The following is a 25,638-nucleotide window of genomic DNA, read 5'->3' on the forward strand; positions in this document are numbered from 1 at the left end:
ACTCCTCTAAAACCAAATGCAGAGTGCTGGTCAAAGACTGGTCAGTCTCATCTAACATTTTCATGGATGGTCCGAGTGATAAAAGCATTAAAACCACTCTACATGCTCTGCACAGTAACAGAACTCCTGTGAACATCAAGGACGGATGAGACAGCCATACTGAACACAGAATCTGCCTATGAGACAGTGAGTGGCTTTTTCTGGCACAAAGGGTCAAACAGTGACAAAGGATTGCTCCACAGCTGGAGACTATTCATTGATGTGGAGGGAAGTCTCTTGTAAATCTAAAATACAGACAGCCAAATGCATTGATTCATTTGTTTTTCTTGGTGGGGAATTTTTTTTTTTGTTAGTTTTTAGTTATTGACATAATTTTTCTGTTTGCACTGCAAGCTAGTTTCTTGGATTTTTTTAGTACCACGAGAGTAAAACAACGTGTGCCAATACACGTCCTTACATAGCAAGCACTGGAATAAATATAATTCCTACTAATTGCTGCCTCTGGAAAAAGTGTGGATTTCTTCCTCTCCCTTTGGTATGGGCATTTCTCCCAGTTGTTAACATTTTTAAAAACATCTGTCTTTAGTATGCTCACCTAGACTTGAGACTCCAAAAAATGTTACACACTATTTTCAAACTCAGCTACTGAAAACTTAATTGTATAAATAAAACAGTGATCCCTGAAACTTCTGACTAGTCTGCCTGTTAGCATCAGTAATGTTAAGTATCAGTTCTCTAGAAAATTAAGGCTCCTATAAAATCATCTATCATTAATTAAAAATGGTTGTTTTAATGACTTATTTTGATATCTGAATGTTGAAAGCAATGTAAATGAGACATCTGCAGAACTAATATTCAGTACACCATGAGCACTCAACTGCTGTCCATCAGTTAATTAATAATTATCACATGCATAGTTAGAATTAAAAATTTAGATTTGCTTATTTGCTTTGAGAAATTGATTTATAAAAGGCCTGCAACAAGTAACAGTGTAAAACCCCTTTTTTTCCCTGAGCTCAAAAGGTTTTTTTTAAGTCCTAAGAGCTTTTGTTGGCTAGCTGTTAGAGCATGTGGGAAGACAGGACCAAATGTACAATTTTGGAGAATACAGCTGCCATTAGTTAAGCACAGAACATGAATTAGAGTGTCTGTACTGCTGAAAATGTTCAGAGCCTTTAAAAAAAAAAAAAAAGCCTCCATTTTATATCAGTCAATTTAAATGCATTAGTTCTGAGAGTTTTTTTGTTATTTGTCATCACAAGAATCCAAGATTTTTTCATGACCCTTCATATAGAAAAACAGTTGGATTATATTAAATACTGCATGTGTGTGTGTACATATATATAATATATATATATATATATATATATATATATATATACAGACATATATTCCATATAAAAGCTATCTTCAGGATATATAGAGACTGAAAAATCAGCCAAAGTTAAATGTGTCAGCACAACCTCTTGCATATTCATTAAATGCAGTTTTTTTGAACGTATTCTTTCACACTACTGTCTGTGGAATACTTTAAACCTGTTTTCACTAGAAAAAAATTCCTGTTCTCTAAGAACCATAGCAGCACACCATCCTAAAATAAGCTTTCTGACAGCCCTACAGGCTGAGTGTGCTGTTGGATTCTCGGTTCTTAGTTGCCTACTCTTTGCTGGGCGCTGTTGCCATCCCCATTTTGCAGGTAGGAATATTGGGGGATATTTCCCGCTTGCACTTGCTGTTAGCATGGCCAGTGGATTCAGTCCACCCAGGTCTCTGGTTTCAGTTCACCCAGATGGCCCAGAAATGGTGGCACGATTATTTTCATTTGAAAAGCCGTGGATGGAGACAGGATTACAATGAGCAGCTGGGGTACAATAATATCTCCAGTCAGTACAGCCAGCTTGGACAAGGAGGAGCGTCCACAGCCACACTCAACCAGCAAAACAGTATTTTTGCTAGCAGGGCTGTTACCAATTTCCAGAATTAAGGCATGTAGCACTTGTTCATCTGCTTTCTTTTTTATCTTTTTTAACTTCATCTCTCAGTGGAGTCTCTGCCTGTAGAAACAAGAAAATGACAGTGAAATACCAAGAGATTTTAGAATTAGACCTGACATCTTTGCCTTGAACTGCATCCAAAATTTTAAAACTGATTACCCTACGGATCACAGGTCTTCATGTAATAATCAATCTTTCAAAAAAGCAGTGATTAAGATGTGGATCACAGGTCTGCCTAGAAAATCCTTTTAAAAACCAGATATCAGGTCCTGAGGCAAAACTAATGATTTACCTTTGGAGTAAGGTAAATCTGGTACTTGCTTACCTGAAGTTCCAGCTTCGATGTGGTTGTTTTTCAGTTCCCTCTCATTATTGATTCCCATGACTACCTTGGTGAAGATATGGCCTGCATAGGCCCATGGTGTAAGCAGCATCCCAGATACACTGAAGTTCCCATGTCTGAACTTCTCTTAGAAAAATTCTTGGGTCCTGGTTGATCTTAGAATCAAAAAATCACAACTTGGAGTAATTTTTTTTGCTTCAGTGACTTGAGAGATTAGCCTTTCTAAAAGGAAGGCATACCACAAATCTTACAATATTTCTAATATTAGTGTTCTTTACAGTCAGTAAGTTCACCTTCTACAATTCTCAGTCATTATATTCCCCTCTTCCTAAAGAATTATTGAAATTAGATAGTACGGTTCTGTAGTTTGATACCTACATTGAGAAGACAGACAATTTTTTATTTCAGATGTACATGAAATACTTGAAATAAATCCTTAGGTCGTCTCTCCTAACCTTGACTATAGGACAAAAAAATTATAACAACCTACTCCTAAGTGACCCCTTATAATAATTTTCAGCTTGGCTAGTGCTGCTTGAATGTATATTTTCACAGTTCTAATAGATACAATACTCACTGGGAATGAAAGCTTTTCTTCAAATAAGACAAGAAGTCTCATTCAGATTTTCTATAAATTCCCTGACTATTGCAAGAATTCCTTTCCTCTTGGAAAGTAAATTAGGAGTGCCAGCTCTCCTGACCCATCCTGACAGTCTTTCAGTCATTTCTGTGAGAGAGAGAAAAATTTAATCTCAACAATGTATTAACTTTTTGTTCCTTCTTTCAACTTTGCCAATAAATTGGGTCAATTAACATAAATGGCAAAAGAGGCTGGACATCTGGGGAATGACACCAAATTAATTTTCCATAAACTTCGAAGTAACCAGATGGGAAATGATTCAAAGGCCTATTTTCAAGAACCAGCTGTATAGTCCAGTTACCATTATGGTGTTAGAAGTCAGGCTTTACAGTAAGAAATTACACCTACAACTTTGCCAATGACCTTGCCTTAAAACAAATAAAACAACCAAAAAACCACCGAAGTTAAAATAAGAATTGTCACACTACAGGAAATTTATAAGGAGCTTATCTGTAAATGAGGTATAGGCTATCAACAGTTAATTATATAAAGATAGCACTTAACAAGGAAGAGGGTACACATCTTACCTATGCAGGCTGTATATTCAAAACAGATTAATGTTAATTAAATGGTCCGTCAAGCTGGAGTGTGCAAAATCGATGAGCACTGACAGCAGTATAATAGAGATAAATCTAAGACACTGTCAACAATAGAAGGAAAAGTTTAGACATTACATATAAGCTGTGGCATCCAAATTTTGGCTGGGACATTCTCACAGATTCAGTGTTTACTCTGGCTGGATTTTAGGGTCAGTTCACAATATAAAGGGAGATCAACTTTCAATATTAGTGGCTTTTGGACTGAGATAAAAACAAGTGAGCTCTACCGATGTCACATATTTAGGCTGAATTCCCCTCCCTCCACAGAACGTAGATGAAGCATGAGTTTTAGAAAGAGATCTAAATCTCATGCAAAAGCTTTCTGCTGAACATTTACACTAAAGTCAAAGTGACATTTGACTAAGCAACATCCATCACTTGGTAACTCATTTCAGCTCTCTTTGCAGAATATGCAAATCTAATTAGCACAGTTTTTATGGCATAGCATTGTTCCTAAAGAAGGGATTTTTGGTCCTTCTGGAACTTCCCCTCCCTGGTCATTGTATTAGAAATACTAAAATGACTTCCAGTACTGAAACAAAGCAAAGTTTTAAATCAAAATGTCACAGAATATTAACTCCATACGTCATGAAATGCAAGAATTTTACTTGTTTCTATTTAATACCAGTCTGACCTAGGTGAATTATCTAACAATCTCATCTCTTTTTCCTCAGAAGACTTTCTTGATAGCAGCATGTCAAAACAAAAAGAGAACTAAGTACAGTTGATAAGCCTCTTCCTATCCAACATCTCTCTGTAGCAATCCTGAGCCAAGCATAGAACTGTGGCATAAAAAGAGACCAGAGCATTCCTTGATCATATACTGAGACAGCTATATGACAGAATAGAGAGAAATACATTAGCTATACTTGTATTTTTAGTTTATTTTCTTCCCTTGACACTTTCCAGACAGGAATTGCTTTGGAGAACTGCAGGAACACAAACATCTCACTGAAAAAGTTTTCTCTGTCTGCTCCTTAACTCAGGTTCAGAAACTTTCCATTTTGAATGAATGAATGAATGAATGAATGAACAACTACCATGGGAACATCTCACAGATATTTTCTCTTTAAACATTAGAAATACTAAAATGAACTTTGTCTGGTTTCTACAACTTGTAAGTCACTTCTGTTGTACTTCTCCAGAAAGGCGCAAGCTCTCCTGAAACTTTTAAGGCCAGGTCACTTGTGTATCATCCCTCTGTTGACTACCTAGTGCTTCAAAAAGGATGAGCTTACCCAACATCTTTTCCTGAGGGCATGTACAGTATCTTCTTCCTCTATACAATTATCTGTTTTCAGAGTGCAATTATCCCCGAGAGCTGATTTCTGCAAGGACAATGAGCTTAAAAGTGATTTAGAAGTGTACCCACATCTGTATATGCTTGCACAAAGGCAGCGTGATTTCATTTCCGTAATAAGCCATAAACCAAAGTGCTTTTTAGATATTGGTCCATCTGTGGAGTTTCCCATAGTCAAAGTTCATAAGAAACATTAGCCAGTTATTTTTAATTGGCCACTCTTGTCAAATAAAATAGTAAGAAAAAAAAAAAGAAAGAAATTCTCAAGAAACTCAACTAAAATAATAGCTGAGTTTAGGAATCAAAGGAGGACCTGTGGAGGTACATCCGTGCAGAGGAATAGAAAACAAGTAGTAGCACACCCTAGACAAAAGGCTAAGAAAAGAGCATTTTGAGTCATTCAGCCTTATCCACTCCTATCCCACTCTATGCTACTGCAGCCTCACCTCGAGTCCTCTGTGCAGGTTTGGGTGCCACAATTTAAGAAGGATATAAAGCTCTTAGAGAGCACCCAAAGGACTGCCAAGAGGATGGTGAAGGGCCTTGAGGAGAATCTGTATCAGGAGTGTCTGAAGTCACTTGGTTTGTTCAGCCTGGAGGAGACTGAGGGGAGAGCTCACAGTGGTCTACAGCTTCCTCATAAGGCGAAGCAGAGAGGTTCCTTCTATTTCGTGACCAACAATATAACCCCAGGAAATGTTGTGTCAGGGGAGATTGGATATTATGAAATTATTCTTCACCCAGAGGATGGTTGGGTACTGGAGCAGGCTCCCCAGGGAAGTGACCATTGCCTCAAGCCTGACAGAATTCAAGAAGCATTTGGAAATTACACTCAGGCACACGGTGTGATTTTTAGGGATAGTGCTGCACAGGGCCAAGAAATGGGCTTCAAGTATCCCTGTAGATCCTTTCTGACTCAGCTTATTCTACAATTCTGTGAACGCCACTGTATACATGACAAGCAGTTCCCTGACATTCACATAAAAGCCTGATCTACTTTATATACCCAATATTTCATTGTGCCACTACCATCTTTTGGGAACTCCTCTTTCTTTTATTTGTCTTCAGCAGCACCTTTTCTTCATTTTAGGGATCGATTGAGACACCCACGAACATTCACTCAAATGTTTCATAAGCTCAAATATTTTGATGTTACTTTTGTTCCAGAAACAGACTGAATACCAAAACATTCTGAGAAATTGTTTGAAATGTTTTGGAAAAAAACAAAAATTTTTTTTCCTCCAAATCCAAAAGAATATTTAATTTTCTTGCATTAGAACCAGCTGAATAAAAGTTGGTTGAAAGCCACATGAAGATTCAGCAGTCTGCGAGGCTGAAATGCCTCGTGGGACCTGTCATTCTAGAGCCCTCTCTCCTGCCTAAGAGTAAGGCAGCCTTTTCTGCAGTGCATGATTGCCATGACAGTATGCCAAAATGCATCATGAGAGAGATGTACAGGCAAACAGAAGCTCAGACCGGGGAGTAAGGGAGGGCCACAAAACATTTGCACAAATCCATGAAACCATCCATAACACATAAAGGTTGAACTGACTTGAGAGAGAGAGTTTTAGTGCAGTTCGAAAGATTTTAATTTGAATCAAATGTATTCAAGAGGAGGTCCTTTCTTTAGTTTTCTCCTTGAAATAAAAATAACAATAATAATTTTAAAGATACTGTATTAAAGAAGTTATAATAATAGCTTTGTGATTTTAAGAAGAAATTTTTGAGTGGGAAACAGCTTTGAGTGAATCTGAAGGAGAGCCACAAAGATGATCAGATTGTTGGAGCAGCTCTCCTATAAAGACAGGATCAGGGAGTTGGAGTTTTTCAGCTGGAGGAAGAGCAGGGCTGTCCTTAGAGCAGCCTTCCAGTGCCCAGAGGGAACAGCAAGAGAGCTGGAGAGGACCTATTATAAGGGCATATGATTCATCATTGTTTGACCCATATGAAAGTAAACGTAAATTAAATTTCTCTAGGAGGTTAGCTATAATTACCAGCCAATGTTGGCAACCATTCTGGGGTGATTTACAAAGACACTGACCCCACACAAAACTCTTAGTTTTTTTTTGCAGGCATGTTTTTTTCTCAGAAATGTTGACTATCATCTGGTAGGGTATACCTTTCTAATCTCCTTCTGAACCAGTTTGAAAGTGTTAATAATGCCCCATAATTTTAAGAAATAATTCTTCTTTCTAAAAGGCAAGAAGATTCAGGTGTCAGCCTTTAGGGACCTTTGAAAACATTATTTTATTCAGGAAAACTATCCATAATCTTGCACAGAGAGAAAGAGTCTTAGAAGGGATTAGGAAATGCCAGTGTTCTTTGTCAGTAAGTACATAATTCATTCAATTTAGTTACTGCTAATCTTTTTTCTTTACCTTTTTAGAACTGACCCGATGTGTCAAATTTACATACATTTCAATAGAAACAGATTCTCTGGTAATATAGAAAAGATTAGCTATATATAGCATGGTCCTTAAGAGTTCCAAACTACTTTTAAATCCTACAATGCAATAGTTTATAACTGTGCTAAGTGATCTTTTTATGTAATTGCTAATAAGAACATTAGGACTCTTCCCATACTAAAAGTATCAATTTATCTCATATATTAGAGATAACCTGGTGTTAATGCATCATTAGATCAGCAGCATTGATTTCAGAAAGTTTTTATTACGTGTATACATTTTAGAAAGATCAGACTATAATAAATTTTGGTTTATAAGTGTCCTTTTGCATATGCTTATCATTATCAAGCTTTGTAAATGACCCATTCCCCAGTCACACTGGGAGAATTATGGTAAACCAATTAATCACACTGAAGGAAGTGTAATCTGTTAGTCTCTGCAGCAATCACTGTACAAAATACCTGCCTAAAAATTAAAATGAAAACAATAAAGTAAAGGTTTAATGAAAGAGCAACCCATAACTGGAAGAGAGGTTGGCTGGATTGCCATGTGATTAAAAACTTGGGTTTACAGCTGGAAAACCTAGAGTCAATACTTGTATTTACCAATGTAATTCATGTTTCAATTAATATCAGATGAAATGAAAGTACTTTTCTACTTAAGTAGCTAATGTCTTGGAAAGGGACTGTTTCTCCACGTGTTTCTTTATTGTTCCAACACAGCAGCATCCTGGTCCAACTGGAGACTGGGCACCAGAGTGGCACATATTAAAACCTCCTCAGAAATATTTATACAGACTTTAAGATTTCAGAGCAGGTAATGGGTAGGGATTCTCCACAGCAAAATGAAAATGGCCTAGCTAAACAACTGTAAGAGACAACATTTAAAGTCATAGGATGAGGTACAAGGAAGTTCTGGAATCAGTGTGCAGGTGCCATCTTTAAGCGAGTCATCTTAAATGTTTGGTTTTTCATTTTGGACTGAATGTGCACCTTCTAGTCACACAGAGAGGAAAGGATCAGCTCTATAGAGGAAGTTTAAGGGCAGGAAATGACTTCAAATCTCACCAGGCAGCAAGAATCTTTTTCTGTCTGTTCTTTTTTTTTTTTGTGGTTTTTTTTTTTCCTATATGCTTTGTTTCCTGGGGTGGATTTCAGGAGGGAGGAATTAGGATGATACATTCCATGACTACTGACCTTGTGAGAATGGGTAATGTATGTAATTTGGCAATTCTGTGGGAATTCATCAAACCCCTTCTCTATCAGTTTAAAATCATAATGCATATCCTACTTTTAGTTCACAGAATATTTGTTTGTGTATCTTTTTTCCTGTTTCTTCTTCTTCCCACCAGACTGAGGGCAAGCACTGTGGGAAATTCAATGCTTTTTTGATACATATTAGTTTTGGTTTTGTATTCTAAGTAGCAACAAAATCTTTCAGGTTAAAAGACTAGAGTGAACCATGACCATATATATTTTTTTTGATGGATAAGGCTATAGAATATCCTTCAATTAGCAACCACTTAAAGCCATGTACGTGGTTCAGATTCATTAAAAACAATAAAGGTAGTAGACCATCTGCAGCAATTGTTGGTTAATTTTTTGTCCTCATCATTCAAACAATAACAAAGAAATAATGAAGGAAAGTCTCAGGGTTTCAATTTCTAGACTGGGTTTTGTCAAGCATGTACTACTGGGTACATCTTCATCTGCAATACTGAAACCCAGACATTCATCAGTTCTCCATCACAGGTTATAGTTGGAAAACAAGTCAGCCCTTGTTGCAGAGCATTGTTGTTTATTATATTTGATTCAATTACATTCTTTATTGTTAAGTTGTACCCCCCCCAACATGTTAATACTTTGGTCCCAATCGTGCCCTCCTACCCCAGCTGCCAATCCACCCTGATACCTGCCCCTTGTTCCTGAATGTTCCCTGTTCCCCCTCCCATGAAGTTGTCAATCCTCCCCTGTGTCAACCCCTGCCTGGACCGCCCCCTTTAGAATTCCCCTATTCCTCCAAGCTCCATTGGCCCATGTGCCCCACTCTCCTCCCCTTGTGTTCTCCATTGGTTTATGAATTATGTATTATGTAACCCCGCCTTGTGCTCCTCCCCTAAGTCTTCCCTATTGGTTTATTATTTGTACACTCCCCTTGCTCCTCCTCCACACATAAGTTGCTGTACCCCTGTAACTTTCGTTTTTCTTCCCTGGAACCTTCAAGAGAATAAGTCCCTCTTGGAAACCACATGGAAGACCTCTCCCTCGTCCTTGCTCCTGCCCTCAACGCTGGACAGCCACTGCCATAGAGCATAAGCCCTAAGCTGCCCTGCTTTCCAGGAGCAGCCCACTCTTGGCTCGGTGCCGGGAGCTGGCTGGGGAAAAATCCGGCTCCGCGTCAAGCCCTTAGCTTTTTGTCACATCAAGGTGAATGGCACACAGAAATCTCTGTCAACAATGTACTAAAGGATGGTTTCCAAACTCTTCTCTAAGGCCTTATTTAGTGTGAGAAGAACACAGCCCTGAGAAAGCTGCATGGCATTTGAGCTGTGTCCTTGTGCATCTGGTTCTCCCAGCTGCTGTCTGCCTTCTTCAACCCTACAATCAAAACAGACCAGCTCTTTCAAGTTCTCTTCAACTGCACGCACAGGACATGCATCTACTCTCCAAAATTAGCAATGCTATTCCCATTCTCCTGCTTTGCTCTGAAAGAGTCCCGGCAGACAAAGTCCTCCCTAGGGAAAGAGCATCTTCTGCATCAGCTTCCCTCGGGACTGCCATAGCACTTCATTAAAGATGAACTGCATCCCCCTTTGTAGCAGATACAAGAAGGATACACTGAACACTGAACTACAGCACACATGAAAGCAGGTGGAAGAAGCTGTGCAGTGAAGTTTTACACAATTACACCCCTCAGGGCTTGTTCTGTCTTATTTACAACTTTCTGCAGCCTCTTATTCTACCCCTTTCCAGGTAACAAATCCCAGATATGCTTGGATAAGCACTTCAAAACTGTGTATTCAGAGAACAGTTACAAGAGACAGCTCATATTTACAGTTGCCATGGAAAACAACTCTACTCTATCCCATGCTCTGTCATCTTAAATCTGGTTTAGGCCTGACGGGCTGAACAACCAAGGTAATTACACTTAAAATACATCTAGCTGGAGTCAAGCAGTTATTCTTTCCTAGACTGCAAAGCCATAAAGTAGATGAGATGCAGCACTGATGGTAAACTTGGTGATAATTTTAAGGTTACATGTGCTTCCCCCTTTTCCATTCACATGTTTTTGCTCCAGATGGGCCCTAAAAGCTTGGTACAGTTTGCTAACTAATTACTAGCTTAAGTGACACCCAGTTACAATGACAATAAAACTCCCAGGACCCTCAAAGGTATTTTAATACTCATGCTCTTACCTAGGAGTCATCAATGATCCAAGGTGCTGAGCTATCCCTTCCCTGCCCTGACTCAGTGACACACCTCTGCCAGGAGCAGCCTGTGCTGAGTGAAGCCTTGCTGCCCCTAAGACCAGGAGGAATTTGTCATTAGCTTCCAAAGAGAGACACCAAAATCCTTTCTATGGAAGTCTGATAAGGATCAAAGGGAGGCACAGCTCAGTCAGGTTTCTATTTCTGACATCTACCTGCAACTTGCAAGAAAGTGGATTATCCTCATGCAGATGTTCAAGTTTAGGGATTTTTTTTGCATACATTTCAGCATGAAAATATGAAACGTATATACAACTCTTAAATACTTAGTTGTGCAAATATTTTCCAAAGCCGCATGATAAAGTGATGTTACATTAGCTGCCTTCTGGGGCCAAGCCATATATCTATTTCAACAGAATTTGAAAATTTAAAATTAATGGTGAAGGGTTGCATATACCCTCTAGAGAACAGGGTGCTGTAGATGAATATATTTACTTAGCCCACTTGATCGTGGAAAAACAATTAGAAAGCAAATTAATCTAAAAAGCAAATTAATCCCTGACATAGGTCTGAGCAAGTATGGACCCTTAAGTGTGTCTATCTCTGGCTCCTTATCTCAAATTTGAAGTTTACATCACGTCTACCTCTATTAATAACAGGTTAGAATCATGCATACATTCTTTCCCCACCAGCCTTAACAGGTAAGTGAAAAGGTGATTGTATATGCAGACTAACAATACTTATAAAAGAGAAAACTGAACAAACATGTCAAATGAGCTAAAAGGAATAGTTATAAGGATCTAATCATCTGTTGGTTAGTTCTCATTTTCAGATCAAGTACTCTGTTAACTTTTCTATTTATTATATTATGCAAAATTTATAACTTACCTGTTCATACTCATGAAAAGACACTATATGTACATATATTTTATTTTTAACACCACTTGTTTTCAGCCATAAAGATCATAATTTTCAGGATTTTTTATTTTCTGCAATACTGGATAAGATCTGAATACAATGCAGTGTAGTAATCCCTTAAATGCTACTTTTCAGGCCAAAGAAGCCATGCAGAAAATTTTCTGAGGCCCTCAACAGAAAAGGTTTTGTGTAGAAGGAGGATAAAAATGAGATTTTAATAATGAAGTGTGGAGTTGCAGTATAGAGAGACAGGTTAAGGCTCCCCAGGGGCATTAGCAAAATTGAATTTTGCCTCTCCAAAGGAGATGGAGCAGACTCAGGAGACTCAGGGCTTTGACCATGGGAAGGGACAGGATCACCAAGAGAATCTTATGAAGGTATAGAGTTTGTTTGGTTTACTGCTTCCAGAGAGGAGGACTGGGAACTCCCATGGAATAGGGCTGCCCATATGTGCCTTCTTCCTCACATTGCAGCTCCACTTCCAATAGTGACCTTCCCTGTTGTCCTGGTTTAGGGCACATTTGTCACTCTAGGACACCAGTTTTGCCACAGGCAATGTAAGCAGGAGAGACACAACCTTCTGCAGCGTTATCCAAAGCAAACACCAACTCTGCTCCTGCTCACAGCTGTTGATAATCTTTAATTATCAAGGTGTCCCCATGGCAGATAAGCCCCAGTGCCTAAGAGCATGGTATCTCCTTCCCAATGCATAAACAAATATTTTTGGAATCATCATACATGAGCATAGTGAAAAAAATAGGATCATGGATACGCAGTGTAGAATCTTCCTCCAAAGGCCTATTCTTTGTTACTTGCCAAAGAAGAAACTTATTTCAAGTAATAAGGATAGCTACTCAATTACTACAAATTGCTACACGGTACAGACATTCAAAATTCATTTGAAATTCACATATCTGTGATCATTTTCATTTTCAAACAAATCACATAGTGAAGTACAGTAGCTGTAGTTATTTCGTCTGTAGTGTACACAGATGTCTGGAGCAAGTGGGAGCCACATTACACAAGTCAACAGGGAGCACCCATCTGGCTACAAGGCACCACTCATACAGGTGGTGTGTAAATACTGGATGATACCAACAAAAATCAGGGCAAGGTGAGGACAGGACAAGGTGGATGATGAAGTCATGTAAAAGCAAGAACATGGTTTAGTATCAACTAGTCAGTTGTATATGCTATACAAAAAAGAAGCCATTGGTAGCAGCAAGCACAGTATGAATGTTACAGCTAGGAAAATAAATATATTTTAGCAGATTTTAGGGTCTTTTCAATTTCCACATTTATTGTCAAATTCAATTTCCTTGAATTTGCTCACTCATAGCTATATTTGCTTTCTAAAATAGCTTCATGAAAATGCCTGGTTCTCTGTTTTGAAATGACCTATAAAACTAATCATGAACAGTTTCAGAGGTGGAGTTATACAAAGTTTGTTAACTGAGATATTTGGGAAGCTAACCTGCAAAATTAAAAAAAAAAATATGAGTTAGTTCTACTTACTCAGCTATCATTAATAATACTCAGATTCCCTTCCCCTTTTTAAGTTTCAGCTGAACAGAGATGAGAAGCAATCTGATTTGTCAGGTCTTCATGAAACCGTATTAACAAGAGTGAGGAACAAATAGCCAAAGCAGAGGAAGAAGCCTTGGGCTGACAACATGTCCAAAATTTCTAAGACCTAAATATGTTTTATTAATAGTTTGCAAACAGAAACAACAGCAGACTGAAAAAAAAATTTATGATGAATGGCTTTACCACATCAGCAGGAAAATGTTTATTTCTAACATTTTAAATAAAATATTTATATTTTTCAAATGGGAATGCATTCACACAATATAATTGTCTTTACTTATGTTGACTGGAAACATCTCAATCTTTGCAACAGAAATAGCGATTAATTAACAACCATAATTTTCTAGACTTGTTCAGACTACATTGTTAATTAAACATCCTCAGGACCCAGTAAGAATAAAACATGATCATGTTATGACTTGTCAGTTGCACAAAAATGACTTTCAGTTACCAGGAAAGTCTTTGAGCTAAATAAATACCTACCCATTCCTACAAAACACAAACCACATGGTGAACTGCTTCCACTTAAAAAAAAAAAAGAAAAAAAAAAAAAAGGCAGCAGAATTGCATGTAAGAAGTCATGTTTTTTCACTGCTTAAACTATAACTTCTTAAAAAACAAGAGGAAAAACAGAGCTATTGCAAAGTGATTAACATACATTTGTGCATAGACCTTTCTGCCCACGCATTTATGTAAATACAATCAGCATTTGATTTCCTTGAGTGTCACTTTTTCCCTACATTGTTCTAGTTAATTCCTGCATTACTTTCTGAGAAAAATAACCAATAGGAAAGGAAACAAATAACAGAGGAGACAAAGAGTATCTAATTAAATAAGGTATCTGCCTCCTTCCTGGTACTCCATTACATCACAATCCCAGAAAATATTTTCAGAAAATCCATTTGTTCCAGATATTGCCTCCTCTGCAGCTAATACACACAAAGCTTATCCTGGTTTTGAAACACTTTAGTCTTAATATTTTAACCAGTTCACATTGGAACATTTGTCTGGATCTTTTCACCTAGGTTAGAAATGGCAGATATCCAAGCACAAATCCTTGCAGCAGTGTGAAGGGTATTTTTGCTGGGACAGGAGACCTATTCAAAAAATGAATAGATCACCATTCTTAACCTCACCATTAATGCTCACCATTTCTTAACCTAAGCCTGTGGTTTCTTTTTCTTGGATGCTGGTCCTGCCCTTGTGTGCATGAAGACAAAGAAGCCTGTAAGAGATCATTTATAGTACCTACAAACTCAGGTGCACTGGACCATGGAATGTTCCTCTGAGCCATTTCCCCTGCACTGCCCTTAGAAATAGAGCTTCATCTCCTTGTTGCCTCATTCTCTTTAACACCAAAAAAAAAAAAAAAAAGGTAATAAGGTAATGTGTGTCTTTAATGGTAAAAAATGGTAATGGTCATTTGTCTTTAATACAGCACACATCAAGGACTTGGACTCCATTGTGTTAGAAACGACACAAACAAGAATAAAAAAAAATAAAAATCCTTGCTTTAGAAAGCTTGCAGTTCTGAGAATTAGATATGCTAAGCTGCAACACTAATGGACTAGATCAATATGGCATTTGCTGTATTTTCCTTTGCTTTGGTCCTTCTGGTAAATAAGGAATAGACTTACTTCACTGGCAGCCAAGCTGTAATCAGGGAGCAGGGATCACAGCTGAGGTAAATCTTTGAAGGCTGTATGAAAATCTGTGGAGACTACAGAAAATGCAAAAGTATTTGCAGGAATTGCATACAATTACTGTAAATTAGTCTTCAGATGATAAAGACTGACAAAGCTTAAAGACCAGATGATGAATATTTACAAAGATCCATTCAAAGCTACAGGTCCCATAAGGTTGTAGCATTAGGACATGGTAACGGAAGGAGAGGATGGCTGCCCATTTGTATAACTGCTTGCAACTCCAATACTCAAGAAACTGAATTTCCATTTGCATCAGGACTGATTAAGGAAATTTCAAGCTGCCCTCTGTAGATACATGATACATCAGGTTGCCCACCTCCACATCCTGTCAGGGTCAGGATTAAATCAATTAAATCAAATGACAGCTTTTCTAGCTCATCTCCTCCTCATCTCCTCTCATTCCATCAAGACATTTGCCTTCTAAAAACCATTCACGCAGGAACACTTACTCCTTGCTGCCCAGCACTTTTGCTACTGAAGACATAAATCAGAGGCAGCTATTACACTCAGATCTCATGCTCCAGGGCTCCAGTGTAATCTCTCAGCCCAGCCAGGACAGCAAACCAGATGGTCCCCAGGACAACCCACCAAGCTGACTGCCAGGCTCTGTCCTCCCATCCTGCTGGATCATATGCTCCTCGAGTCTCTCCCTCCCACCTTTTATTGCTACCAAATGCAGAGAACTGCTCAGCTGCTCCTTGGAGCAACAGTTATTTCCTTGGAGGGGTTTCTTTTATGCTCTTTTGTGGCAGCTCACAGAGCATGGAGAGGGCAGGAAATAGGAAGTGATGGGGACCTCCTTGGCTGGCAGCCAGAAGTGTGAGTTAGTTCCACATCTCTCAACAAAAATCCTTGGAAAATCTTAGGAAAACAAGGAAATGCTGACCCTTTTTAAAGGTTTTAACCCCTTTTTAACCCTGGCACAGGCTATGTGGTGCATCCACAGTAATTTCATACTGACCCCCACTGTTCATACACTGTGAATACAGATGTGCCTTGGAGAGCTTGCATCTCCCGTACATGCAGAAAACTTCATGTACAGCACAGCTGCTTCTTCCCAAAAGTGCTGGCATTCACTCCACACCAGTGTTGCTTAGGATTTGGAACACAGCACATAGGCTGGAATACCAGAGAAATTACAGTTTTCCAGGTTGCTGCATGCCAAGAAACATGGGATACCTAAGAGAAGTTTTCAGACAGAAGAAGAATGCATCTGAGATAACCTAACTATGAGTATCTGCAGTCTAGAAGAAGACAACCTTTCAGCCTGTGCAGAGGACCCAAGGGTCACTCAGCCTATTGGGAATGGAGAGTGCAAATCCTTCCAGCTTCCAGACTTGTCTGCATTTCCTGTTCCCACTAATTTTTTCCTGCCCCTCTCCCCACACCCAGCTTCTCCCTGGGATTCACTTGCCCAAATTTCATTGTCTCCCCACACTGGCATTTATTTACCCTCCTGATGTACATAGGATTCTGCACACATCTCCTACATCATCTCCAACATCATCTCCCTGTGGTCATCAATACACACCTTTTCCGTCCTTTCTGACAACTGAACATTTTCTGAATCTTTCACTGCACACAGTTCTTCTTTTTATATCCCCACCTTCCACCTCCCCCTGGGGTAAAATCACTTCACCCCCAAGAACATAAGAAGCTTTATTCCCTCTTCCCTCTCTCCTTTTTCTATCTCTTTTTTCTTTTTTTCCCTGATTATATCTCCAATGGCCACTGGCTTGGGGTGAATGTCAGGGCCATTTGCACTTCCCTTTGGAAAAAGCTACACACCTCACATAAAAACTGGAAAGCAAAAGGTCTTTTTGGTCTTTTCTACCTCTCTATAGGGTTTAGGTTTGCAAGTGAAGCTAACACTACCTTGCTTAGAGGACTTTCTCCTTCTCCTTTTTTTTTTTTTTTTTTTTTTTTTTAATAAATAACCTTCTTCATGTTTTTCTCCCTGTAGAGTAGTGAGTGACAAGCTTTAACTGGGGTAAACTTCAACCTTGACAGAATGTGAAAAACCTTAATTAAAATATTTTTAGAAGGGGGCTTTATCCCAGAAACCTTTTACTGAAACTGCACTAAGTGTGCCTTGCTGCCTGAGGTACCCCAGAGCTCTGACATTCAGCAAAAGTCTACTGGTGCTGGCACTTCGTCCCAAGATGAGTTGTGATACCAAGGCTTGAGCAGAAGGGGAGAGAGAGCCTTAAAGAGAAGGTGAAAGGTGTCAACTCATTTTTGATGTCTGCTAGTGGCAGGAGAAGCAGCAGTTATACTGATTTATAACTTCCTTTATACAGAGAGAATATAAAGTAAACAGCAAAAGGATGCAAATATGGATACAGCCTGTGAATATCAGCTTGATCATACCTGGAAATAAATTTTGGGTTTTTTTTAGATAACTTCTTATAGAATCAAATCTCACTTTGTGTTTTGTAGAAGATACCTGTTAGAAAAGCTCAGACTGCTGTCTCTTGCCTCTCCCATGTGGAGTTTAGGATTATGTGCAGTTTGGTGCATTCAGGGTCAGCAGTCAGGCTATGCCTGTTGGCTCCCTACTAAAAAGAGAGGCTCGTGGTGCACTGCAGAGCTCATTAACAAGGTCAGCTTGTTCACGTAAAGGTCTCTTTATCAAAATGATTGTTTGCAACACAAGCAATCCCAAATGTTTTCTGCACACCGAATTTATCATAGTTGTTCATGTCTGCACGTCTATTTCTTTCCAGTAGTTTAGATGCAGTACATACTAGGATGTTAAACCACAATTAAAAAAGAGGGAAATTTTTTTCAGTCTTCCAACAGAGCATGTCTGCTGCTTAACTGCAAGCCCAAAGGAGGAGAAAAGCTCCTGAACTTCAAATAAAACCAAATGCAGACTGAGATTTGCATTGAGTGAAGAGAAATACAATGCACGTATGAAAAGTGGCCACCCTATGTCCCATTTGAAAATTTTATGTAATTTTTGAATTATATGACTGAACTTGAAATTAGACATCTGTCTAGACAGATTACTTAGCACCTTGGCACAGATGTTCTATGTTTTTTATTATAGCGCTTTAATTAAAGATCATTCATCAGCATTCACTCAGCACAGTTAAGTTCCATTTTGAATAGAGTTGCACAGGGAATGAGTCGTGTGCCATTTGTAATAGCAGCTTTAAATCAGGTGATGATGGCAAATGATTGCCACAAATCCAGCCACAACCTTTTTGCCACTACTGAGTAGAGAAAGAGGTCAGGAGGCGACTCATACTCTCATATCTGTGCAGCAAATGCCAACACACCTTCCACCCCATTGCTATCCCCAGTGTTTCTGGAGGGAGAGGAGCAGGACAAGATCCTGTTATCTCCTGTGTATCTAGAGGGAGGGGAGCAGGCACTGAGGAAACCAGCCAGGGCCTCTCTTCTGGTGTCTGCTTTGACTCTGCCCTGTTGCCTCCTGTGCTACTCACCGGTTTCTTCCCCCAGCAAAAAGTGTGCTCGACCAGTAAGGGGTTTTCAAAGGTGGTGAAGGAAGAAGGTAACAAAGAATCTGTCTTAGCTAGGCAAGGCAACTGGGAGTCTTTGAGCCTAGATCCCAGGAAAGCTACAGAAGGCTAACCAGGGAGGATGTGGAACAGTCTTTCAAAAATACATGCCAGATGATGCAGTCCAAAAGGATAAATTTAAAACACTGTGCGTCAGGGATAAAAGTTTACAAGCTTAATGTCACATCCCTGCAAAGTATTTCTGCAATTCAGTGTATTCACCTCACCAACATTGCACATCAGCCTCTTGCAGGTACACCATGACTTCCACCCTGGGCTCTTCCTGGCAGAGACTTGCAGAAATGACTGCTGCATACCACAGAAATGTGCTGGGTGGGTTTGATTTGTAGAGAGCCTATAATTTGCTTCCTATCTCTTTTTAAACCCATTACATCCCTAACAAAGGAAACTGTCAGCTGAAGTGATTTTGTCAGCCAAATTTGAGAAGCTGCATATTTTATGACCATTGAAGTTTCCTGTAACTTCTCACTTGAATTTTTCAATGCCTAAGAATATGGGGTTTTTATTTCCCAAATTCCAAAGTAAGCATCAGCAGTGATAAAAACTTGTCAGCTCAACAGGAAAGGAACTGAGGATTTGTTCCCTACGTTACTTCTCTTTTTTTAATCTAATAGATGTTTAGCATAAAATGCACAGACAATCACATAGTTACATTTAATGCCATTCCCATTTTTCACCTCCTGGGTTTGGTTTGCATTACAGAGACAGTTCTTCAGCAGTAGGAGAAGAAATATGTTTCCCAAAGCTTAATTTCACCCCAGTGGTTATGGTATTTTTCCAGGTCATGTAAGGTGCACACTTGTTTCAGGCCAAGAGGGTGCTGAACTCCAAATTCCCCTAAAACATAGTCTCACCTTCAGCAGCTGGGTCTAAGCAGGAGAAGGCTTACAGCAGCCTGATGCTGCTGTGTCAGCTTTTACTACCCACACATTTTAAGTAGACCAATGCAGTGCTCTGTTGGGAGGGAGGTGGCTCACCCACCAAGCAGGGAGAGCAGCCAGCTGATACATATCTTGATATCCACCTTGTCAGATGGGATCCCAAGTGATCTGCTTCTATTAAACCCATAATTTCTTCAGAAAATCACTCTCAGTTGGACACTTCCCTGCCATTTGTGTGTTTTAAAACTGCTGCCAGTGTCTAAGCGTTAAGACAGCAGCATCCTTTTTCTTCATGCTAAGCAGAGCATGAAGAAAGAGGCTTGGTCATAGCAGAGGCTTGGTCAAGAAGCACAGGGCTCCCTAATGATTCAGAAGAATCATGTCATGGGGCAGAATGAGTAGATGATTTGATGGAACTTTGGGGCAACATACAGAGTAACTCTTTAGCATTGTTTCTAAAACAGTTTTGTAGTCTTTTTCTGCATATGTCCTTTCTCTGCATACATCTTTACCCTTCTGAAAGTTTTTTTTCTATCTTATTTTTTTGTCAGTACAGAAATATAGTTCTGCTTAATATGTTTTGATTCCTGTTATATGCTGATATAACAGAAAAGCAATTGAATGGCTACAATGGCTTAACCACTATTCTGTTTTTGTGGATGTTAAGAAATCTGGGAGATTGTATTTTTAATTTTTTTATTTTGGAATGCATTTCTCATCCTTCAATCCCTACACTACTGTTCATAAAAGATTTTGTCGATGAAAGGCAAAACCATGCATGCCCTGCTTCAACTGCTGCTTACCTTTCATACCTACATGCATCAACAGGTTGTATAAATATTTTTTCCCTGGAGTAAGGGATGAGAGAAAGATGGAAAGAACAACACATGACAAAGTCTCAGTAAGTTCACTTAATGCATAGTGAAGGCATTCAAATACTTAGAAAAGCAGGCAAAGAGGGGACAAGGATGAAATAAGAAGTATTGAGTGTTCATGATCAAAAGGGCCCTTACTGACTTCTTTATAGGCAGGAGAGGTTATCTTATGCCTATAGCTACTTAAAACAGGATTTGACAAGATCCAGTCTTCAGTTAAACATCAGTGTGGCTCTATGCTAAGATGACAAATTGCAAAAATACCATTTCTCATCAAAGGGCCCTGTTTAAAAACAAAGCAGGTAAGAGACCGTTTCCCATCTAATGCAGCTGAGAACCTGATGCTTCAGAAAGCTGGCCATTCTGCAGAATAATCAACAATTCAATCATTTTTCTTCTTTTTCATTCCAATTCAAATTCTCTGAGACTTGTGTCATATTCCTGACTTGCTCTGTGCTTTACGGCAGAGCCATACATTACCCTGCTTTCAGACGCTGGGCTTGCTATCCCTCCCGCCTTCCTAATTTGTAAATTATATATATATAAAATATACATATATATACGTAATGTACTGTTTTGGATAAATTTCCTCATTCCTTTAAAGAAATAAAGAAAAGAGATTTATTAAAACAATTTTGTTTGTTTCTGCTAGAGTTGTATGTTCACAGAACCAGTTACGTTTGAAAAGACCTCCAAGATCAAGTTCAAACATAAACCCAGCACTAAGTCTATCACTAAACCATGCCCTTAAATGTCACATCCACATGTCTTTTAAATACCTCCAGGGTATTCCCTGGAAGCCTGTTCCAAAGCATAACAACCCTTTCAGTGAAGAAATCTTTCTAAATATCCAATTTAAACCAAGGAGGTCAGTCCCTCTCAAGCTATTGCTTGCAACCTGGGAAAGAGACTGACTTCCATCTCTCAGGAAGTTGTAGAGAATGATAAGGTCACCCCTGAGCCTCCTTTCCTCCAGGTTAAACACCCCCAACTCCCTCAGCTTCTCCTCATGGGACTAGTGCTCCAGACCCTTCACCAGCTCCACTGCCCTTCCCTGGACTCTCTCCAGCACCTCAACATCCTTCCTGAACTGAGGGGCCCAGAACTGGACACAACTCAAGGTGTGGCCTCACCAGTGCCCAATACAGGGGCACAATCGCTGCCCTGCTCCTGCTGGCCACACTATTGCTGATACAGGCCAGGATGCCATTGGCCTTCTTGGCCACCTGGGCACAGGATGGCTCACCTTCAGCTGCCATCAACCTCAGGTCCTTTTCCACTGGGCAGCTTTTCAGCCACTCTGTTCTCAGCCTGTTGCTGTGACCCGAGTGCAGGACCCAGCACTTGGCCTTGTTGAACCTCATACAGCTGGCCTCAGCCCATTGATCCAGTCTGTCCTGACCTCTCTGAAGAGCCTTCATTTCCTCAGCAGATCAACACTGCAACTCAACTTGGTGTCATATCTCAAATTGAGATTTTTTTCCCTAAAAAAATTTTTTTCCATCTCTACTTTATTTTGATATTTTCAAGACAGCAATTCTGAAATCAGCAAAAATCAGAGTATTTATCAATATTACCTTCAATTGAAATATGAAATATTTTATTCTATTCCCACCAAGTGTTCCCTATCTCAAAAGTAGTCCAGAGGTGGCAGTTCAGATCTAGTATTCTCATACACACAATTTTTTTCCATACCACCCTCCTTCTTATATTATAACTCACTGTAACATTCCCCTGTGGCTTTGCAGATATGAACTGTTGAGCTTGGGCTAGTGAGAAAACCTGCAGGACAGGACTCTCTCGTTTTCCTTCGCTTTCAGGAGTAAAGACAGCTTCTTTGAAAGAGTGGATTGCTGTTCCTTTTCCCTTCAATTTACTTTGTCTGTGATGATGATCCTTCCAGCTGTAAGATATAGTCATTTGCTGACAAAATTGAAAGAGGACAAAATCATTTTACTATTTAAAATACCTAAAACTATTTACTGATATAAACAAGTAAGCTGAGTCAGGCACATCTCACTGAGGAGGCACACCTCTCTATAAAATGCACAAACTTTAGACACTTCCTCAACTGATGGAGTACCTGTCCCTTTTCCCCTTTGGCTGAATATTCAGGAATTCACATTCTTACATTCTTTCTGACCCATCTACCATGCTCAAACTGATATGTCCTTTCCCCTCTCCTTTCTATCCGTCTCAGAACTAAGGACTCTAAAGTAACAAACATCACTCCTCTTTTCCTTCCCATGTTCAGGAGGCCTGGCCTCTTGCCAGCTACATCTTTGCCTACATGACATAAGACACATTCTTATGGCTGAAACAGTGGCTGAAGCAAAACATTATTTTATCTCTCACACAAATCCATGCCAAAGTTAATTTTCTGCTTTCTTAGTTTGAAAATACTTTTAGGTCTGTATGAAATATTAAAGTTACTTTGAGTTGTAATATTTGTAAGCGAAAGCATTAAAATAGGCTCCCTAAAGAAATGGCCACAGTACCATGCCTCCCAGAGTTTGGCAAGAAACGTTTGGACAATGCTCTCAGGCATAAGCTGTGATATTTGGAGTTGTTGGGTGCAGAGCCACGAGCTGGACTAGATGATCCTTGTGGGTCCCTTCCAACTCAGAATATTCTATAATTCTATGAAGAATAGAATGCAAAAGTCCCCCAGAAGTATTTGCAATGTGGAAAGAGAGTAGAGGAATGCAGTGGTCCCATCAGTTTGAATGAATGTAGAGCAATGCATAGACAAGATTCTGTTTACCTCTCCTTCCTCGAAACCAGAATGGTCAGTGAGATAAATGATGACAGATATTGGAAAGGACAGGTGGGGCTTAGTTAGGTAAGCTTCACGGATCAGGGAACTTACAGACTTCCAAAACCCAATGCTGACATGCAGACCTGTGACCTCCTTTTTAACAAACTTGGGAGTAGATAAATACATCAGCTTGCAGTGTTTTGAAGAGTTTTTTCCCAGTGTGATTTAGTTATTCTTAGTGTTAAAATACAAACAAAAAAAGATAGACACACATCCAAACACCTACAAAGGACTAAGGGTGCTGTGTAGCATCCAGATACTGTTAGCAGCAATAGTTTTTAAACTGCAAAGTAGAAGCAAGCAGAGTTGTGAACAGAGATAATTTTAGAAGTAATGAAAATCCCTTAGCAGCAGCAGCAGCAGCAGCAGCAGGAGGTATCTCAGTGGGCAAACAGTGTCATGGTCAGAGTCTGACCCCAGAAAGAAACAACAGGTTGAACAGAAGAGTAGCTGGAAGTTACAGTCAACAATCTTTTTCTACCAATTCTGATGCCATTATGCTAAGATAATGACCCACATTATTGTTTACTGAACTAACTTATGTCATTGCAAATGAAATTTCTGAAAATTAATGGGTTTATGTATGTGTGCGTACATATATATATGTATATCCAGTGTCACAAAAATAATTTATGGACTTTTAATAAAAAAAAAAAAAAAAAAGAAAGAAAGAAAAGGGGGTTATCTGGCTTTTTAAAATTAGAAAATGTAATTTTGGAGCATTGCTGCACAGAAGCATTAATATGTACTTTAGTGCAGAGTTCACTCAAAGTGTGTAAATAATGTTGGAAAAATTGGTGCCAAGAGAATTTTAGTCAGTTTTCACGACAGTACAAATATAGAGCTGGGAAGGTTTCATATATTAGAGCTCAAATTGACCACATAAGGAAAAACCCAGCCGTGAGTTCAAGCACACAGACCTCTATGTGCAGAGGGAAGACCTCTGCTTGATCGACCTACAGCAAGAGCTCACAAGAGATGTGCAAATAAATGGATATGAAACTGTGCCTGTATAACACAGGTCATGTATTCTTGGCCCACCGCAGGGGAAGAAAAGTATCCGTACGCAAGACTTACGATCTGTACATAATAATAGATGATAGAATCACAGAATTGTTTTGGTTGGAAGGAAACTTTAAAAGTCACCTCATCTCAGCTCCCCTGCCATGGGCAGGAATGCTAACTTGCCCATCAAACATGGCCTTGAATGTTTCCAGGCACGGGAAATCTCTGGGCAACTTGTTCCGGGGTTTCACCACCCTCATCGCAGAAAACTCGCTTATATCCAAATGAAATCGACCCTCCCGCAGTTTAAAACCATTGTGTGATAAATCCTTCACTGGGCTGATAAAAAAACGTGTTGCCTAAATAACAATCATAGATTATAGCTGTACTCTATATCTTTTTTATCCTACCGGGGGTTGGGTCTGGTGCTTTAAAGAACAGTTTGAAGGAGCCCTCGGGGCAGTCCCGGGCCCGTGAGTGCCTTGGTGCGCTGCGCCTGCAGCAGAGCGAGGCCGGCGGCGCCTCAGCTCCGGCGCCACAGCGGCCTCTGCCGGCTCCGCGGCCTCTGCCGGCTCCGCGGCCTCTGCCGGCTCCCCGGCCCCGGCCGCCACCCCGGCCCCTGCCGGGACCGCCCGCCCCGCGCCGGGGCTGCGGCAGGGCCAGGGCTGGGGCCGGAGGAGCTGAAGACGCCGCAGCCTCTGCCCTGCCCTCGTTTCCTGACACAGGGAATTACAACCGGCTGGTGAACGATTGCCGCCCGCACCACCGACTGAGAACTCCGCCACTCGGCGGCTGCTGTAGTGCTCAGAGGCGCAGCTTGGAAACCAAACGGAGGGAACCAGGCTGGCCCGCGGCTCAGGCTCTTCCTTAAGAGACTCTTCTTCATCAGATATAAAGGTCTCACTGTTTTGGCCCAGTTCAGCAGTCTACCCCGTTCAGGGTACTCATGCCAGCCTGCTCTTCTTGTTACAGGCAACAATTTTATGTAAAAACCCAGCACTCTCCGTCCAGAATTCAGCCCTGGGCTGCTGCTGAGGCAGGCCCGGCTAGGGTGAGCTCACTGAGCAGGTAAACTGGAGAGAGAGAAACAAGAGCTGTGAAAATGAGAAAACTTGCCGAGGAGTGTAGCATCATCAATCAGCTGCTAATCTGCCAACAGTTCATCTCGCGGCTCGGATTAGTGTCCTTTCACTAATGCCAAACAGGTATGTCCCCATGAATGAACAGATAAACAATAAAATGTGTTGTATGCATTCTGCCAGAAATCAAGAAAAACTGTTTTCTGTTTCACACAGTTTGCATTTATCTGACCAAATTCAGAGTGTGTGACGAAATGCTGATATGTAGATTTGTGAATCCCCTGTGCTTAATTAACACTTTAATTTATTAATTTACAATTTATTGGCCTATTCAGTAAACATTATTTACACATTCTGGAGCAACTCACTGCAAGAATGGACCTTTAGAAGTAAACTTGGAAGTGGATCCTTCACCTGACAGAGCATATCCTGCAGCATAGCAACACCACCAATCTGTATGAAAATCCATGGGCTGACAAGTTCTGGATCAAGCCCTTGAGGTATATATTAGAA

Source organism: Poecile atricapillus, chromosome 2, assembly GCF_030490865.1.
Source record: "Poecile atricapillus isolate bPoeAtr1 chromosome 2, bPoeAtr1.hap1, whole genome shotgun sequence".
NCBI lineage: Eukaryota > Metazoa > Chordata > Aves > Passeriformes > Paridae > Poecile > Poecile atricapillus.